Source organism: Suricata suricatta, chromosome 1, assembly GCF_006229205.1.
Source record: "Suricata suricatta isolate VVHF042 chromosome 1, meerkat_22Aug2017_6uvM2_HiC, whole genome shotgun sequence".
Lineage (NCBI taxonomy): Eukaryota > Metazoa > Chordata > Mammalia > Carnivora > Herpestidae > Suricata > Suricata suricatta.
The window spans coordinates 23108508-23115783 of record NC_043700.1 but is presented as its reverse complement, the minus strand read 5'-3'; the positions used below and the strand labels follow the sequence as shown (position 1 = coordinate 23115783).

General features: G+C 39.1%; 1 pseudogene; it reads left to right on the top strand.

Moving 5' to 3' along the window:
* The first annotated feature begins 790 nt into the window (after nucleotides 1–790).
* Nucleotides 791–1586, top strand: LOC115287392 (annotated as a pseudogene).
* Nucleotides 1587–7276: the final 5690 nt, after the last annotated feature.

The following is a 7276-nucleotide window of genomic DNA, read 5'->3' as shown; positions in this document are numbered from 1 at the left end:
CTCCAGAATTATGAGAAAATAAGTCTCTGTTGTTTAAGCCACCCAATCTGTGGTTCTTTTTGTTCTTTTTAAGTTTATTTATTTATTGAGAGAGAGAGAGCACAAGCAGGGGAGAGGCAGAGAGAGAGGGAGAGAGTCCTAAGCAGGCTCTGCACTGTGAGCATAGAGTCGGATGTAGGGCTCCATCCCAGGACCCTGGGCTCATGACCTGAGCCAAAATCAAGTGTCAGACAGTTTATGTCAGCCCAAGATGACTAGTATGATGTACTTTCCATAAAGAGTAAGAGTGATATTGAAGCTCCATTTCACTGACATATGCCTTACTTCTCAACACTATCCTATCTTCTAGTTACCTGTCAAGTAGTATGGGTAGTACTAGTATGTCTCCTAGTATCCAAAGTCTAACCAAGGAAACAAACTGGACTGATGACATGAAAGTAATAACATTGAAAAGGGGGGAAATACGTGTTTACATTAATAATGTTGAACCGGACCTGTCTCAGTCATCCTTTCAGTGGAGGTCTCCTGCCAACAGCTGCTGCATTTTAAAGTGAGGGGCAGAGCCCGCTGTAAAACGTTCAAAGAGGTTTCCTAACTGGTTGTGCAGTCACAGCTGAACACTGACTCACAGCCTGTGCAGTAATTTGGAGAAAAATCCCAGGAATTGGAAGAAGACTTTGGAGGGCCCCATCTGTGTGCTGAATGTCAGACCCCTTCACCTGCAGACCAAGGAGGGGGACTTACGGAGGCCTCTCAGAAAGTTTGATGACCTCTTCTTCCAGCTGGGACCATGGGGGGTGTTGAAGAAAAGAAAAAGAAGGTTCCAGCTGTGCCAGAAACCCTTAAGAAAAAGCTAAGGACTTTCGCAGAGTTGAAGATCAAGCGTCTGAGAAAGAAGTTCGCCCAAAAGATGCTTCGAAAGGCAAGGAGGAAGCTTATTTATGAGAAGGCTAAGCATTCCACAAGGAATACAGGCAGATGTGCAGAACTGAGATCCGAATGGCTCGGATGGCAAGAAAAGCTGGCAACTTCTACGTGCCTGTGGAGCCCAAACTGGCGTTTGTCATCAGGATCAGAGGTATCAATGGTGTGAGCCCAAAGGTGCGCAAGGTGCTGCAGCTCCTTCACCTTGGCCAGCCCTTCAGTGGCACCTTTGTTAAGCTCAACAAGGCTTCAGCTAACATGCTGAGGATTGTGGAACCATATACAGCATGGCGGTACCCAAACCTGAAGTCAGTGAATGAATTGATCTACAAGTGTGGTTATGGTGAAATCAATAAGAAGCAAATTGCCCTGACAGATAACACATTGATTGCTCGATCTCTTGGGAAATACGGCATCATCTGCATGGAGGATCTGATTCACGAGATCTACACTGTTGGAAAACGTTTCAAAGAAGCAAACAACTTTTTATGGCCCTTCAAGTTATCTTCTCCACGAGGGGGAATGAAGAAGACCACCCACTTTGTAGAAGGTGGAGATGCTGGCAACAGGGAAGACCAGATCAACAGGCTTATTAGAAGAATGAACTAAGGTATCTACCATGATTATTTTTGTAATCTGGTCAGTTAATAAATGACTACTTTGAAATTAAAAAAAAAAAAAAGAAAGTTTGATGCATGTCCCTGGAGCTTGGAGGACACACTATCCTGATGTCTAATTCATGTGTCAGGAATCTAAAGGGTGAAATGTTATGATTGGTTAGCTGTCCTGATGGCAGAAGCAGAGTTTCCTGTTAATCTAGAGTGTGATGGAGCAAAGGAGGCTTTCATCTTTCCTACGCACTTGAAATACATGGAGTAGAATTGTCTTATTTTCTCTGGAAGGGGAGAGCCTTCAGAAGCAAAAGACCTTAGGAAAAAAAAAAAAAAGAAAATTAAAAGGATGATCTGAGAAAGTATGTGCATGTGGCCAACTGGAGTAAATACACAATGGCATGGCTGAAGACAATTTCAAATGACTGATCTCCCAGAAGAGAAGCATCCACTTTAAACCCAGAGGTCTGGAGGGCACCAGTGTAGATCACCAACATCCAAATAAACCGAATAAAGAAATGCTCACCATTTTTCTGGCTTCCTTCGGTTCCTTCCCACTTCTCCTTCCTGAAGGGTCAAGGACCCATCATTAATGTAAGCTGAGAAAGGAGTAAGAAGGACAAATAAATTGAATCTGTTCTTCTTTTCCTCATCAGGAACAAGGTACATGTTTAAATGCAGCTGCAGTTGATTAGTTATTACACTGACTTGAACATTCTAATTACTGAACCGATTCTGTGTTTTGTGACAGTGAAGAAAGTCCTTTGATTACCTAACAGTGACTTAAAGTGCCATGGACCTACCTTAGTCTTCATTCAGAGTGTCAGGAAGCGGGGAAAGCACCTGAATTTGTTTTCTGGTTACACTCCACTAGTCTTCCTTCCTCAATAGGATAGTTAGTGCAATTTACAATATTGATGCAAAAGATAATTTATAGCAATCCAAATCTCGAAGACAGAACCCTCAGACACATAAATTGATTTAACAATATCGTAATGAATTAGAATAGACGGTATTCAATATTCTGAATAGTCAGTGCTTCGTATAATATTGAGCTTATACATTAGTTTAATGCATACTTGAAGTAATTTTTATTATCTGAGCTAGGAAAACTTCTTCATTAGAAAATATTTCCTTAGGTTTCATTTTGTAACCTGCTTATAGCATTTTGAGCTTAAGAGATGAATTGTTCATTTAAGGTTTGTTTAAAAGTGTCAAGACAGTACAGTAATTTAGCACTTTTTCCCCCTGACTGCCAATTGCAACTTGGCATCGTGCGTCAGGCTGAATGACACAGGTTTTTGGAGACTGCCGTTGGCTTCGGCATGTCTCACGGGCACGAATAACAACTTTCTAAGAGCACTGCTCTCCTCAGAGGGTGTATACAAAAAGCTGTCTAATTTGAATTGCTTTAAAAAATAGCTCATTACAGATATATCTGATTCGTCCTGCCTGCTCATTTAGTTACTAATACTATTAGCCATTGCAAATCATAACTGTTGACCACTATTCATTTCCTAATCAGTACTACTGAACATGAATCAAAACACAATTTTTCATTTTATGGTCAGCCATCAAGTTTAGAGCCACAGAGAGTCTGAAAAGCAGAAGATAAAGAAATAGAAATAACAATTACCCTGGAGAAAAACTTGCATATAGCAAGACAAGTTAAAGCTTCAAACAATACCCCAAGTGTGAATGCTGTTCCTAAAAATCTATTATTCATTGCACCCTTACCCTCTGTTAGGCATGAGCTGATATTATTATTATTTTCATTTTCTAGGTGAGGAAAAAGTGATGGGGAGATTAAATACCTTAGTCTTATAGGGAGTCAATGTCAGAGATGGACTCCAGGCTGGCATTGTCCAACATGAGAGCTTGTGTACTCAGACACAGCACTACCCTGCTTCTCTTGAAATGCTTTCCATTTAGAATTTCATCCTCTGTATGGATGGCTGGACAGATGTTATAAGACAATAACAATAATTTACCAGCAGTTCTGGAAGTTATGTAATTTTCCTTTTAATTCTTGAATTACAATAAAGGTTTGTGTCCTGTAACAGACACCCTAAATAACAAAGGCTTGTTATGCTAAACTGAATTTTAATTATCTTCCACCTGACTGTCTAGGAAGATACTATCTAGGATTGCTTGGTTAACTCTATGGTATCAGACATAAAGCTGCTGCTATCTTATTCTGCTTCGTCACTTGTCTTTATTTTCATAACCAGGACAATTCCTACCACCGTGTCTACGTTCCGGGCAGGGAGCTGAAGGAAAGAGAAACAGAGGGCACATCCCTTCTTTACGAAACCTGGAAGTTGCCCGTATTTCTCTTCTTCTTTTTCTTTCTTTTAATTGAGATACAATTTACATAACATAAAATTTACGTTTAGAATTGCAGAATGTACAATAAAGTGGCTTTCGGCATATGTACAGGGTTGTGCACCATCACCATTATCTAATTCCAGATTATTTCCAACATCTCCCACCAAGAAACCACTACCTCTGTCCTCCAGCCACCAAATTATCACTTTTATTTCGTTGACTTCTGCTTTTTTTTATAGCTCTAAAATTTTGACAAGTTTAATTTCTTTTTCTATGGTTTTGGACATTTCATATAAATGGACTTGTACAATAGGTGATCTTTTGTGACTTCTTTCACTTGGCATAATATTTTCAAATTTCATCTATATTGTAGTATGTGTCAATACTTTATTTGTTTTTATTTCAGAATGATATTCCATTATATGGGTGTGCCTGCATTTTATTTATCCATTCATCAATCAATGGGCATTGCATTGCTTTCAATTTTTGTCTATTATGAATAATGTTGCTTTGAACAAACATGTGCAAACTTTTGTGTGGACATGTTTCCAATTCTCTCATATATGTACAGAGGAGTGGAAGTGCTTGGCCAATATGGTAAACTCATGTTTAGCTTTTTGAAGAGTTCATATTAGTTTTTTCTCATACATCACTGGCCAAGGCTTTGTCATAATGATATTGGGGATACTGAGAAACTTGAGAAATACATATGAGAAATATATATATACATATACATATATATATATATATCAGAGTTTCTATATGCTCAGCTAAAAATCTATTAATAAATCTAATTATAAAGGCACCAGGTGGCTCAGTTGGTTAAGTGTCTGACTTTGGCTCATGTCATGATCTCATGGCTTGTGGGTTTGAGCCCCGTGTCAGGCTCTGTGCTGATAGCTCAGAGTCTGGAGCCTGCTTTGGATTCTGTGTCTCCCTCACTCTCTGCCCCTCCCCTGCTCATGCTCTGTCTCTCTGTCTCTCAAAAATAAATAAAATATTAAAAAATTAAAAATATATCTAATTATATATTATCCTCAGATAAAGAATGACTAGATATTTGGAGTCAAACAGCCTTTACCATAATGCATATTTTTTGACCACACAAATAACAATGCATTCTCTTCTTCCCATGTACAGAGCACAGTCACTACTCCCCAAGAAAGACAATTCAAATCTCTGTACCAGGGCCATCTTCAACTAAAAGTCTTAGATATTTGAGAGATATGTTCCTCCAAGCGCATTACCTCTAGTGTTATCTGCCCCCCAACACATCTGATGCATAATGATGATGGAATAGGAAAACCACACTGTAAGCTACGACTTGGAAATACAGCAGTCAATGATCTATGTAAAATGTCACAGACTACTGGACCAGAATAGAAGAGTCCTGAGTGAGTAGTTGAGTAAATTCCTTGGTTAGACCATCTCCTGGTTTGCTCCCTGGAAGAATCTATTTTTGTCTATTGTTCTCTGTGATCCCAGATATTGTTGTCTGGAGGATTCTTCCTTGTCAATTAATCTACACAAGTCATAGCCAAAGTGAACATAAAGAGAGAATTAACTATCTGAAAATAGGCCGAGGTGATATGGAAGTTATCTTAATCTGGTATTTTAGCTGTTTGATTGGCTCACATTGACTTTTGGCCTGTATGGAAGAAAACTTCTGGGCCACAGACTTACCTGTTGCCCAAACTATATTTTCAGAGTCACTTTTAGTAGGGTGCTAATTTTCCTTAAAAATCTAAATCTAATTTTCTTCCTTTTAAGTGTGGAAGTAAAAACTGAAGCAGGTGTCAGGTGATCTGGATGATTATAGTCCTCATGTCACTCTTTCAACAAACTGTAATGATGAATCATATGAAAATTCAATTTGGTTTCATTATCATAATCATTTTGGGAAACAGTATCCTACAAACCCCATAGGGTTATGGATCCTCAAAGTTTATCATAAGAGCTATTAAAAACACAAATAGATTCTCTTAACACATTCTGGCTTGGAATAGATGTATTTTTTATATTACAAGTTAGAATTTGGCGAAGATACATTCCCAAGTGGCTGCCTGGAGGCCACAAATCGCTTGTCGATGCATGCTGCTTGGCCAGTACCGTACCTTAAAAATAAGACTGAATTGATTGTTGATGCTTTAAAAATTGCATATGTTACTTAAAAAATTCATCTTTTTCTTTAAAAAATAAACGTTAAGGTTTGGCCATGTGAGGTCCCCATGACCAGTTGAGCTGAGTAGAGGCTGCCCTCTTAGGGGGCAGCAGGGTACCCTTTCTGGCTCAGGTTTGCTGATGCTGGTCTCTTTTTGTTGTCAGATATTCCACATGTGGCTAACTATAAGACTACTTGATTGAATTACAGTGGAATTGGAAGGTAGAGGAGAGAGTGGAGGGCAAGCAACATTGGCTAAGCCTTGCTCTTTATAGTGATTTCCAACAATGCCCAATTTCGTCTTCCACATCCTTCTCAAAAGCTCCCCCCAGACTTCCACTTCCCATTGTCCTTTTACCCAAAATGCCTTCTTAGGAGATGCTGCTGTCACAAGGATAAAATAGAGCTATTTTCTCAGTGCCTTTGGATTTCTGCTAAAGCTGGAGTCACCTCTAAGTTTTGCTGTCCTCTTCCTTTTTGAAAGGGACAAAATGTGATTTTATTTTTATTTAGCAGAACTAGCTTACCCAGAAATAGGATTAGCCGTAGCATGGTTGTAACCAGTGCCATGATAAATTATAAGGGAATTTTGGAATTATAGCAAGTAGTATCTTCTTAAGGAAGCTAATAAATCTGACATTTCTAATTCCTGTTGAAATGCTAATTCCATTTACTGAATATAGGTACAAAAATAATGTTCATTATAGTTAAGAATGTAGACACAGCACTTGTATTACAGATACTCAGAATCCATCTAAGACTCCCTGTAGCATGAATCAGACATCTGTATGGTAAAAGGTATTCCTTTGTTACTGCCTTGTATGACTAGGTTATAGTCCTAGACAGGCATGTGGAGTGATATTCACGTATTCTTTTTTTTTAAATTTTTTCATGTTTTTTATTTATTTTTGAGAGACAGGGAGAGACGGCGTGAGCAGGGGAGGGTCAGAGAGAGAAGAGATACAGAATCTGAAGTAGGCTCCAGGCTCTGAGCTAGCCATCAGCACAGAGCCCGACATGGGGCTTGAACCCACGAACCGTGAGATCATGACCGGAGCCGAAGCTGGACGCTTAACTAACTGAGCCACCCAGGCGCCCCAATATTCACATATTCTTGAACGTGTGAGAGTTATGGATAGGACCAAAGTGACTGTATAATCCATCTCCTAAATTTACAGAGAGATGATGTGGAGACTTAATCTCCACATATAAAGCAAAGCTGCTTGACTTGATAAATTCTAATTTTCTTGTA